This window comes from Gorilla gorilla, chromosome 17, assembly GCF_029281585.2.
Source record: "Gorilla gorilla gorilla isolate KB3781 chromosome 17, NHGRI_mGorGor1-v2.1_pri, whole genome shotgun sequence".
Classification (NCBI taxonomy): Eukaryota; Metazoa; Chordata; class Mammalia; order Primates; family Hominidae; genus Gorilla; species Gorilla gorilla.
This window is the reverse complement of record NC_073241.2, coordinates 81,125,457-81,139,017: the sequence shown is the minus strand read 5'-3', so window position 1 is coordinate 81,139,017 and position 13,561 is coordinate 81,125,457. Positions and strand designations below refer to the sequence as shown.

At 39.1% G+C, this 13,561-nt stretch overlaps 1 pseudogene; it reads left to right on the top strand.

Annotated features, from left to right (window-relative positions):
• The first annotated feature begins 2,427 nt into the window (after nucleotides 1-2,427).
• Nucleotides 2,428-3,084, top strand: LOC101128708 (small ribosomal subunit protein eS8-like; annotated as a pseudogene).
• Nucleotides 3,085-13,561: the final 10,477 nt, after the last annotated feature.

Sequence of the window (13,561 nt, the reverse complement as noted above, 5' to 3'; positions counted from 1 at the left end):
AACATGTCAATAAGATAATTCATCATGGTCAAGTGGGTTTCATACTACGGATGCAGGGGTGGTTTAACACATGGAAGTCAATAAATGTGATACACCACATAAACAGAATTAAAACAAAATCACAAGATTATTTCAATAGATGCAGAAAAAGCGTACGATAAAATCCAGCACCCTTTATGATTAAAACTCTCAACAAAATTGGCATATAAGGGATACAACTCAATGTTATAAAAGTCATCTATGACAAACCCACAGCCAACAATACTGAATGGGGAAAAGTTAAAAGCATTCCCTTTAGGAACTGAAACAAGACAAGGATACCCACTCTCTCCACTCCTCTTCAGCATAGTACTGGAAGTCCTAGCCAGAGCAATCAGACAAGAGAAAGAAATAAAAGGCATACAAATCAGTAAAGAGGAAGGTAAACTGTCATTGTTTGCTGACGATATGATTGTTTACCTCAAAAACCCTAAAGACTCCTCCAGAAAGCTCCTAGAACTGATAAAAGAATTCAGCAAAGTTTCTGGATACAAGATTAATGTACACAAATCAGCAGCTCCCCTATACACCAACAGCGACCAAGTGGAAAATCAAGAACTCAACTACTTTTACAGTAGCTGCACACACACATACACACACACACACACATACACACACACACAAATACTTAGGAATGTACCTAACCAAGGAGGTGAAAGACCTCAAGAAGGAAAACTACAAAAGACTGCTGAAAGAAATCACAGATAACACAAAAAATGGAAATACATCTCATGCTCATGGATGGGTATAATCAATATTGTGAAAATGACCATACTACCAAAAGCAATCTACAAATTCAATGCAATCCCCATCAAAATACCCTCATCGTTCTTCACAGAATTAGAAAAAACAATTCCAAAATTCATATGGAACCAACAAAAAGCCCACATAGCCAAAGCAAACCTGAGGAAAAAGAACAAATCTGGAGGCATCACACTATCTGGCTGCAAACTATACCATAAGGCCATACTCACCAAAACAGTATGGTACTGGCATAAAAATAGGCACATAGACCAATGGAACAGAATAGAAAACCCAGAAATAAACCCAAAAACTTACAGCCAACTTTGACAAAGCAAACAAAAACTTAAAGTGGAAAAAGGACACCATTTTCAACAAATGGTGCTGGAATTATTGGCTAGCCACATGCAAGAGAATGAAACTGGATTCTCATCTCTCACCTTATACAAAAATCAACTCAGGATGGATTAAGGACTTAAATCTAAGAACTAAAACTATAAAAATTCTAGAAGATAACATTGGAAAACCCCTTCTAGACATTGGCATAGATAAGGATTTTATGACCAAGAACCCAAAAGCAAGTGCAATAAAAACAAAGATAAATAGCTGGGACTTAATTAAACTAAAGAGCTTTTGCATGGCAAAAGGAATGCTCAGCAGAGCAAACATACAATCCAAAGAGTGGGAGAAAATCTTCACAATCTATACATCTGAAAAAGGACTAATATCCAGAATCAACAATGAACACAAACAAATCAGCAAGAAAAAAACAAACAATCCCATGAAACAGTGGGCTAAGGACATGGATAGACAATTCTCAAAAGAAGATATACAAATAAACAACAAACATGAAAAAATGCTCAACATCACTAATGATCAGAAAAATGCAAATCAAAACCAGAATGCAATACCACCTTACTCCTGCATGAGTGGCCATAACCAAAAAAATAAAAAAAAACAGTAGATGTTGGCATGGATGCAGTGATCAGGGAACACTTCTACACTGCTGGTGGGAATGTGAACTAGTACAGCCGCTATGGAAAATAGTGTGGAGATTCCTCAAAGAGCTGAAAGTAGAACTATCATTTGATCCAACAATCCCACTACTGGGTATCTACCCAGAGGAAAAGAAGTCATTATAAGAAAAAGATACTTGCACATATATGTTCATTGCAGCACAATTTTCAATTGTAAAATTGTGGAACCAACCCAAATGCCCACCAATCAATAAGTAGATAAAGAAACTGTGGTATATATAAATGATGGAACACTACTCAACCATAAAAAAGGAATGAATTAATGGCATTCACAGCGACCTGGATGAAATTGGCGACTATTATTCTAAGTGAAGTAACTCAGGAATGGAAAACTAGACATTGTATGTTCTCACTGATATGTGGAAGTTAAGCTATAAGGATGCAAAGGCATAAGAATGATACAATTCTTTGGGGAGTCGGGGGTAAGCGTGGGAGAGGGCAAGAGATAAAAGACTACAAATAGGGTGCAGTATATCCTGCTTAGATGATGGGTGCATTAAAATCTCACAAATTACCACTAAAGAACTTACATAACCAAACACCACCTGCACTCCAATAATCTATGGAAAAATAAGTAAATAATAAAGAAATAAATAAATTTTAAACAGCGATGAGCATCTCTTGGGACAACTAGCACAAGCGCTGCAAGACTGGGGGCAAGAGAAAGCCCTACCACAAGAAGCGAAAGTATGAGCTGGGGTGCCCGGCTGGTTGCCAACACCAAGATTAGCCCTGCCGCATCCACACAGTCCGTGTGCAGGGAAGAAATGAGAAATACTGTGCCCTGAGGCTGGACACGGGGAATTTCTCCTGGGGCTCAGAGTGTTGTACTTGCACAACAGTGATCATCGATGTTGTCTACAATGCATTCAATAACGAGCTGGTCCGTACCAAGACCCTGGTGAAGAAATGCATCATGCTCTTCAACAGCGCACCATACCAACAGTGGTACCAGTCCCACTATGCGCTGCCCCTGGGCCGCAAGAAGGGGACAAAGCTGACTGCTGAGGAGGAGGAGATTTTAAACAAAAAGCGATCTAAAAAAATTCACAAGAAATATGATAAAAGGAAACAGAATGCCAAAATCAGCAGTCTCCTGGAGGAGCAGTTCCAGCAAGGAAAGCTTCTTGCATGCATCACATCAAGGGTGGGACAGTGTGGCCAAGCAGATGGCTATGTGCTAGAGGACAAGGAGATGGAGTTCTGTCTTAGGAAAATCAAGGCCTGGAAAAGCAAACAAATCCTCATCCTGTCTTTGCCCATGTAATAAAAGTGTTTATTGTTCTGTGAAAAAAAAAAAAACTCGGTTAGAGAAAGAATTTCATGCCAACATATAAGGGCGAGTGGAAACTGTGGGTGAGTTTGCCTATAAGGAGTACAGGCCATATTGAGTAGGTTGGATAGTGAATGTGGAAGAAAGAAACAGAAATAGTTGTGAACAAGAGAGACAATGCCTTGCTAGGAGCATTTTTTACCATTTCCCTGAATGTTGGCAAGGTTTTTCTTTTTGATATTTTTTTTTTCTTCAAGAAAATGCCAGAGCACTAAGAAAAACTTGAGAGCATATGATAAGATGCTGCTCATATCCAAGTGGAGATACAAATTACTCGGAGAAGGTAAAAGAACACTCCAATAAGAAAATAAGAGACAAGGTCCTAAGTCAAAACAAAGTCACAGTATACGGCAAAGAGGATGATGCTAACTGGGAAGAGAGTCATGTTCTTGCTTGGTGGCTATCAGGATGAATGCTGAAGCAATACTCAAGTGTTGCTCAAGTAATGAAAACCTGGAAGTAATCTGCTTTGATTGAAATTTCCCATTGGTTCTATTTCTCTTATAAACTTGTGGTGCATGCTTGCATGTGAGGCACTGCCCATTTACCGGTGAGGAAAACGAGCCTCCTCCAAGATTTTCCAGCTGGACTCAGCACACTGTGCTGGAAAAAGACTTGACTAACCATCTAGTTCATCTCTTGGTCTCCTAGGGAGAAAGCAACAACTGCTGCTCCAAAGGCAAGTGCAGTACAAGTCGACATCTGGGAAACCAGCTGCCAAGTGTTGTCTGGTGGATAAACCACTGAAATGATGACCTTGAGATGTCCCAGGTGGTCACCACATACCTGCCACTGACTGGGTGAGCTTGAACAAGCTACTGACATTCACTGGCCTCAGATTCCACATCTATACACAAGAGAGTCACCTAGTTTTGATAATTACTGGGGTTCTGTCAGGATCCAAAGTTTCATTACTTGAATTATTTCTTACTTGCTTACCTTCTTTCGGTCTTTCATATCTCCACCCTTAAGATGATTTAAACAAAAGAAATCGAAGTTCACATCCAATATTTTTATATACTATTCCCAAATAGCTTTGGGGTAGGAGTGGAGAAACGTTTATGATAACTAAGCTAACAAAGCAGGGTAGAACCAAAAAGGTAGGGAGTAGCAATCCATATATATTTTACAATGAGAACAGTCAACAGAGCTTTGCAGTATCCAAGTGACACACAGGGAAAGCTGGGTTTTAGCTTAACCCATTTTGGAGTATTCATATTTGTAGATTATGCAGGTTGCATTATGTCCACTTAATCATAATGTTGCAGGTATGAAGCCCTCTGGTGAATATTATTATTATTAACTGAATTACACTATGGATTAATAGTTCTCTGTAAATCAGAATTCAGTAAAATTGAACACCAGGCTAAATGTAATAGAAACATTATAAGGATGTAGAGGAAGATTAAGATTCTGATAAAAGCCTTCAAGATGGAATAAATAAGATTAATTTAGCAATAAATGTTTTTGAGTGTTTATTATATACACATCTTTGTGCTAGGAGTTGTAGGATTTCAATTTTCTGATTTGAACTTGAAAGGAAATTTTACTATATTTGGAGTTTTTTAATTGGGACCATTCTCATGCCTACTAGGGAAGTTAAATGTTAATCTCTTATCAGGAAGTACCACAACCATTTCTTTAGATTACTCTATGATAATATATTAGGCATACGAGGTTTCTGCTTTAAAAGGAGTTATTTTTAAAAGTTTTCTATAAACAAAACCAAACAAAAGCAGGTACTTCAAATTTCTCCTTGGACACCTCCGCCTTAAGCAAACAGTTTTGTTCACGCTTCCCTTTGAGTTTGCCTCATTCTTTGGGGCTGCACTGACATGCTTTTCACAAAGCAAGAAAGTCTTCACTGTCTTGTTTTGCTGCTCCCTATCAAAGGCATGCTGGGTGATGCCCATCAAAGTCACAACTGCAGCTGAGTAACATACTGATGCCACCTACCAGGCTGTGGGCCCCACCAGGGAAGGCTACTTAGCAGCCGCCTGAACTTTCTGAAATGGCCTAACATTGCTCCTCTGCTTGGTCTTCCTGGTGAATTCGCAGGCAGAAGTTAGTGTCCTGCTTTCCCCAAGGGACAAGCTGCCTGAGGACACTGGTCCCTGGGAAGCCCACCGTCCCAGGCTGGCCCAGCTCAGCTCAGACCAACTGCTGACTAAGGAGCCCCCAGCTTCAGCAGCTGAACCACAAAAAGGTTGTACCTCCCTCCCACAGAGAGACAGTTTATTGCTTTAAGTAGTTGGGGGTAGGCAGGAGGGTCTCTGAAGAGCAGTATACAATTCTAAATGGCTCTTTTTAATATCTATGAGTTTGAATCCCTAGCACGTACCTGAACAAATACCAGCATAACTGCTTTCATTAGAAGGAAGAACTAAAGTCTTTTCTTCAGAAACACTGTGTGTTCCCCAGGAAAACTGTGAACAAATAAAGTCTCATGGTCTTCAGACTCCTGTTTGTTGGCATTTAAAAGATTACAGGCCTACTTTAGGGAAACTAAATGTTAACAACCCTTTCTTAGAGATCACTCTAATAAATGTTATAGAAGGGGCATCAGACTTGGATTCAAAAGCCTGAGGACTGATTCTCATCCCTTCTTCTTGCCAAGTGTATAAATCAGGAAGGTTCATTTCACCCCTCTGTATCTTGGTTGACTCAACAGTAAAATGAGGGTAGAGTAGTTGTAAAAGTTACATAAGGTAACGCCAGAAACATAGTAAGACTTGATAGATACTCCAAGAACAAAAATCCTATCATAGGCCAGGCGCAGTGGCTCACACCTATAATCCCAGCACTTTGGCAGGCTGAAGCAGGCGGATCACTTGAGGTCAAGAGTTCAAGACCAGCTTGACCAACATGGTGAAAGCCCATCTCTACTAAAAGTACAAAAATTAGCCAGTTGTGGTGGCAGGCACGTGTAATTCCAACTACTAGGAAAGCGGAGGCAGGAGAATCCCTTGAACCCAGGAGGCAGAGGTTGCAGTGAGCTGAGATTGCACCCACTGCACTCCAGTCTGGGTGACAAAACTAGACTCTGTCTCAAAAAAAAAAAAAAAGGAAAAGTAAGAAAATCCCATCATGACCATGGAACATTTCCTGACTAGCCTGGCTACCAGGGAGCTGCCTCCTCGTGATCTCATGCCAGTCTTCATGTGTTTCTCTTCCTTCACTGCGTGGGGATCAGCTTGATTCTTTGTTGTTGTTGTTTATTTCCCATAGCACCAAGTGCAATCCTTGCACCCAGCAGGTATTCAATAAATACTAATTGGTTGATTGATTAAACTTGAATTTTAACACCATCTCAGCAACTTTGAGAATCAGAGAACCCCTTATGCAAACACTAAAGCCATTTACCCAGCTAACATAAGTTTTAGGAGAGCTTTGCTTCTGTAAAAAAAAAAAAAAAAGCATTGGCCCTGGAAAGAAAAATACTTAGATTCAAAACGCTTTTTGTTTTGCCGCATACTGAGTGAACTTGGGCAAGTTACTCAAATGGAGGCAATACAATCCATCCCACATAACTGTTCTAAGAATCAAATAAGATACAAAGTGTCTAGTACATTGTTAGTGTCAAGAATGGTGAGGTTCTATTGAACGATAGCAAGAATAAATAAAATGCATAAAGATTAAGTTTCTTCTATTCATTCTTTGGTAGGTCATTTTTAATTAAACTAAGACATGTTATTGATATACTCAGATTCATGTTGCCCCCACCCCCACCAATTTAAACAAGGGTGTGCTATGTAATTTGGCCAGCAGCTTTGGAGAGGAAACTTGGAGTTACAGGATACCCTGAAACTGCGGGTACACATAAGCAACAAATCCTAAAAAGTACTTAGAACTCTCAAATATTGGTTTGAAAGCAGGTAGTTAGGCTTCACAGGATAAGGATAACTGGTTATGTGACCTGACAAGAACACTAACAGGCTGTCAGCAAATACTTCCCTTCCAGAGATGGTCTTGGGAACCTACATAATAATGTGGGAACGAAATCGATGTTGGCAAAGCATTTTTTTTTTCTTTGAAACAGGGTCTCACTGTGTCGCCCAGGCTGGAGTGCAGCAATCTTGGCTCACTGCAACCTCTGCCTTCCAGGTTCAAGCAATCCCCCTGCTTCAGTCTCCCGAGTTGCTGGGATTACAAGTGTGCACCACCATACCCGGGTAATTTTTGTATTTTTAGTAGAGATGGGGTTTCACCATAATTGCCAGGCTGGTCTCGACTCCTGATCTCAGGTGATCCACCCGTCTCGGACCCCAGAGTGCTGGGATTACAGACGTGAGCCACCATGCCCGGCCAGCAAAGCATTTTGAATACCGGCAAATTGCAAAGAACAGAATATTTGAGATGGAAAAAAAACGGAGCATTTATTGGACACTTGCTCTCTCCTGATCATTGTACTAGACACATAAAACTGTTTTCCTATTTGATTTCTTACATTACAGAAGAACTTAGAGCCAGAGAGTTAAGACTGACGTGATATCACAGAGAGAGTTAATATTAAGGCCAGGATTGGAACCCAGAGAATAAAAACATCTTTAACTCTCATTCTTTTCACAGCAATCCCTTACTCATCAGGCAGGAAAAGCCCTGCAATTCCTGCTTTACCGGGATAGAAAGAAGTTCCTCCCCACCACCACTTCTCAGCATGGTTAAAGAATCCTGAAGAAGCTGCATCCCCCACTTGTACTCCCCTGCCTCCATGCTCTACTAAAAGATGCTACATAGCACACGATGCAATTTAAACATAGAAGGGCAATTAAAAAAACCATACAAGGAATAAAGAATATCTAATTGATTGCCTTCATTTTATACTGGAAGAAATTGAGGCCTAGCAAAGCTAAATAATTTGCAAAAGGCATAAAAGAAGACAACAGGAGAAATATAACCCCAATCCCAGGGACCATATTCCAGTGTCTGTTGGACAAAAGATCAAATATTCTTTTTTGTTACCTTTTGTCTTCTGGACACTGTAAATCTGTGGCTCCTGAACCTAAGCAAGCATCAGAATCATCTGAAAGGTTTGTTAAAGGCTAGATACATCAGACCCACCCCACAGTTTCTGATTTGATAAGTCCAGGTTGGGGCCTAAGATTTCCTCTCTAACATTTCCAACAATGCTGATGCTGCTGGTCCGGAGACCACATTTTAAAAAAATCACTTTTGTAGAATTGATGTTTGTTTTCATGTTTTAACTCTTTACTTTAGAGCCGAAGTTCCTCTTTCCAACCTGTTAAGAAGACAACTGTAAGTTCTGATCAAGCTTGACTGGGATTGCAAATGTAGAAAGAAATATCTCTAGGCAAGTGCAGTAGTCACTCTTACACAGAAACTTCTGGACATAATCTGTGCAAATCATGACAGGGCCTTGGAGGCAATGGGGTCTTTAACTTTTTCTATTCCATATTTTTTCAGAGACGCCACCGGCAATCTATTAGAGCAGTGCTCACAACCTTTTCCAGGTTGGGAGATACCCAGGGAAGGATAATTTTTGTACCACACAGGAATAAAAATAGAGGCTCCTAATGGCTAGAAGAAGCCTGCCAGGGTTCTCTGGACACTCCAGGCCCTATAAAAACCTTGCCATCCACATGGCTAGGGGGATAAAAGCTTTTTCCAATATGAACTGATTCATGGCACCTCAGTATGCTAAACATAAAACGCCCCCAATATTAGTCCTTTCCTTTTTATTAAAGATAGCAACGGGATCCCAATTATCAAAAGTCATTAAAATATAAACATCTTAAGCAAGGAGAAAAAAATTGCCTGAAAGGGTGAACATTGTGGCTAAATAGTAACTAAGGAGACTAGAACTCACATTATTTTCCAGTTCTTAGATTCTATGCCTGCATTTTATTTACTTTTTTGTTGTATAAGAATAATTTTATTTGACTCATTCTTCATGTCACTAAAACCCCCTTGATGCCAATTTCACTGAGTCTAAGAAAACATTTATGTTAGATATATCATTACTGGGTATATCACTAAGAAATGATTCTGCCAATTAAAAAATATGGCCCATGCTTTCCTATTACCTAGGAGTAGAACTTTAAGCTTACAGGAGCTCTTTTAAATTCACTTAGACTTAGTTTCCATATGTCACTCACAGTTCACCCATTAAAAAAAATAAGCTAATCTCATCACTTCCTATTCTGCATATGACACTTATCATTTCATGACTCCTTATGATACCTGTCCTTTTCCGCTCCATACCATGCCTCAGTTCATCATTAATGGTGATGCAACTTTAAAAAAAAAACTGATAAACTAATGTCTCTAGAATTTTCTTTCAGGCCTCCAACAACCATTCTACAAGTTTTAATGTCCATGCTCAAAAATGATCACTATATTCCAGTATCACTGGCCTATGATGATTACAAGATGTACTCTCAGTTCACAAATGTGAAAACATTTCTTAAATATATCTTAGAGTGAATAAAACATGGAAATTCTATTTAATATTGCTAAGAGCTCATGGAGAAGCAGTGGCCCTGAGTTTCACAATGACCACATATTCTCTTTATGAAAGTGTGCCCTCCTTAATATAACAAGGCCTGCTCATGACATTTAAATCTCCTTTTCTTGGAGTCTTCTTTTGAAGGAAATCATCTTTTGAAGGAAATTCTGAGCTACTTTTCTCAACTGTTGCCTCTAGAGTAGACACGACCGCAGATGATTCTAGTCAATTTCTTTGGACGTGCACAGGGCTTAGCAAATCATATTCCTTTTTTGAGTAGGGTCTTGCTGTGTTACCCAGGCTGGAGTGCAGTGGCATAATCATGGATCACTGCAGGATCCACCTCCCAGGCCCTCCCAAGTAGCTGGAACTACAGGCACACATCACCATGCCTGTGTAATTTTTTTTTTACCAGGTCTCACTATGTTGCCCAGGCTGGTCTCGAACCTCAGTGCTCAAGTGATTCTTTCATCTTGGCCTTCCAAAGTGCTGAGATTATAGGTGTGATCCACCATATCTGGCCTCAGATTGTTCTTTATGTGCCATGCAATATTTACATGTCAAACTCTTTGCCAGCACTACAAACTAAGCATTGTCCTAGATTGTCATAAAACCACTACATCCCAGCTTATTTCCAACAGGACTCTCGGCTGGGAGTCACACTGAAAGTCCCTAGGAAGGCAGCCTTTTCTGGGTGGAGTAAACATCCAGACTGCTAAGATATTTTTTATTCAAATCAGTTCAACAAGTACTTTGTCTGAAGTACTTTGATATGCCCAGCACTCTTTTTTTAAATTAAATTTTTTAATTTTCAAAAATCACATGTTTATAGTATACAGCATAACCTTTTGATGTATGCATACATTGAGAAGTGACTAAATCAAGCTAATTAACATTTATTACCTCATATGCATTTTTTTTAGTGATAACATTTAAAATCTATTCCTAGAAATTTTCAAGAATACAATACCATTAACTATAATCATGTTTTATAGCAGACATCCTAAACTTAATCCTCCTCCATAACTGAAATGTTATATCCTTTGACTACCATATGATCCATCAATTCGACTTCTGGGTACATATCCAAAAGGAATGAAATCAGGATGTCAAAGAGATATCTGCACTCCCCTGTTCATTGAAACATTATTCCCAATAGCCAAGATATGGAAACAACCAAAGTGCCCATCAATGAATGAATGGATACAGAAAATGTGGTATATACACACAATGGAATACTAATCAGCCTTTTAAAAAAAGGAAATATAGTCATTTGTGATAACATGGATAAACCTTGAGGACATTCTGCTAAGAAGTCTAGACATAGAAAGACAAATACTTCATGATCTCATATATGAAACTCAGCACTCTTAAGTCTGGGTTGTTTAGGGGTGACAGTTACAGATTTTTATAGCAAAGACAGTCAGTCCTCTCCTCAAAAAGCTGGTGCTTTGTCTAAGGAAACAAGGCTTGGCCACATGAAATAATGAAGGAAAAACTGAAGATACAGGTAAATCTCAAATATTTCATTGAAGTCAAGAAGTACTGCAAATGCCAAGCAGAAAATATTGGGAGTAGTTGTGGATTGTAGTATTGGCTGGAGTTATCAGGAGACATTTTATGGTGAACATAGATATAAGTTTGTTCCTGAAGGATGCATGGAATTCAGTAACACAGAAGAACAGTTTAAAGTAAACATGAACAAAACTCCAGAGATGGGTACACAGACATGTAAAGATGGAGTTAGGTGGGCTACATGTAGATGATGAAGCCCACATATGTCACCAAAGCAGCACAAGCACAGATACGTAAATATTTAATATGGACTTCATTCCACAATCAGAAGAATCTTTATCATCTCAGCCAGAGGACTTGGGAGCCTTGGAGTAAAAGTCTGAAAGAGTATCATATGAATATAATTGTCCTTAGGTACTTTTGTGGCAGGCCAGGTTTCACTAACGCAGGCCTCCATAACAACTGTTTCAGCACTGACTAAGTGGTTAAATTAAATATTAAAAGCCGAAAGAGCCAGTGCCTTTATACAAAGGCTGGAATGTAACAAAAGCCCACCAAGAGTTTTGCCTAGGCATTTCCTGGGCTTTAAAGCATGACAAAATAATGAAGGAATTCTTAACAGGACCTGTTTAGGATTAAATAAGTTTTATTGGGGGCCTGAAGAAACTCCCCAGGCCTCTGCAAACAAGTTTATTGAGGGTCTGAAGGAACTCACCAAACCTCTGTGATTTAGTAGGAGACAAGATAAGGGCAATCATCCCAGCACCTGGACCCATTTAGATTAAGTAAACTTACTGAGGCTCCAGAAGAAGGTCTTCAGGACTCAGACATTAATTACAGATTAAAAGAAGTTAATCAGTTATGTCTTTAGATGAATGCACACTTACACATAGACATATAGCTTAGAAGGTACATAAAGCTCTGGAAGACTTTGTCATTTTGAGTTGGTCTGGTGATATTTTCTATGTCTTCTCCCTGTAACTGGTTACAGAAATAAAAAATCTCTTCCTCCCCAGTTCATTACTGGACCACAAGAAATAGCAGCCCAACCCTCAATTTGGTCTGGGAACACTTTCTCCATCTTCCAAGTATATGTGAGACACAGATAACACTAGATCAAGTAATAAATCACTTAAGCAACTATGTTTTATATAACCAGATGCAGTTACTTTTAATTGCATATACCTGAATACACTCCACTTATCTATACCCATGGGTGGCTATCTTTGTGGCATTCATAGTCCAGGTATATTGTCTACAAAAACCCACCTTAGTCCCTTAAGAAAGGACATAAGATTAGAAGTTACATTCTCCAAACAAATAAAACCTGAATATATTGATGTCAGGTATCTCTTATTACCATATAAAGTCATATTTATATTAAATATCCTTAATGATAGCCTTAGCCTAATGGTTCTCAACTGGGAGGAATTATACCACACAGGATATATTTGGGAATGTATGGAGGTATTTTGGTTGTCACAAATGGATTGGGGGTTGCTACCAGAATCTCATATGTATAGAAGCCAAGGATGCTTCTAAACATCTTACGATGCAGAGGACAACCCTCCACACAGAAAAAATAATAATAATTACTATCTGGCCCTAAATGTCAGTGGTGCCAAGGTTGGGAAATCCTTCTTAACTCTTACCAGTTTACATGATGATTAAAACACACACGCATACACTTAAAAAATGCAACCTCATTCTCTTTCCTATGCTAGATATTTTAAGAACTCTCCAAGAAGTTGTCTCAAATGGTTTTCCCAGTTGAGTACTTTTAAGTCCAAATAATAAAATACCTGGACCAAATACAGCTTTAGAAATAAATTATTTTGCATGAGTCTAGAGATAGGTATATCCAGGGTTGCTTAACTCAGAAAATCAGTGGCATTGGGTTTTCAGATACTTTTCTAGTTTTTTTGGGTTTGTGGCTCTCCTCTCTGATCACTATAGTAAGTTGAAAAACTTCCCCGGAAAGTTATCCATGTCCTAATCTCTAGAACCTGTGACTATTACTTTATATAAGAAAAAAGGTTGTTTGCAGATATGATTGGATTAAGGAGCTTGAGGTGGGGTAATTATCCTGGATTGTTAGGGTAGACCCTAGATGGAATCTCACATATCCCTATATGAAGAGGGCAAAGGGATATTTGATAACATTCAGAGGAGGAGATGAAAAGACAGAGCAGGAGAGATTTGAAGATGCTGGCCTTAAAAATGGGCATAATAGGGTCATAAGCCCGGAAATGCTGACAGCCACCAGAAGCTGGAAGAGACAAAGATTCTCCCCCAGAGCATCCAGAGGAAACCAGACCTTGCTGACACCTTGATTTTGGCCTGATTATACTAATTTTGGACTTCTGATCTCTGAAATTGAGAGAGAGTAAGTTTTCGTTGTTTTAGGGCTGCAAGATTGTGGTAATTTGT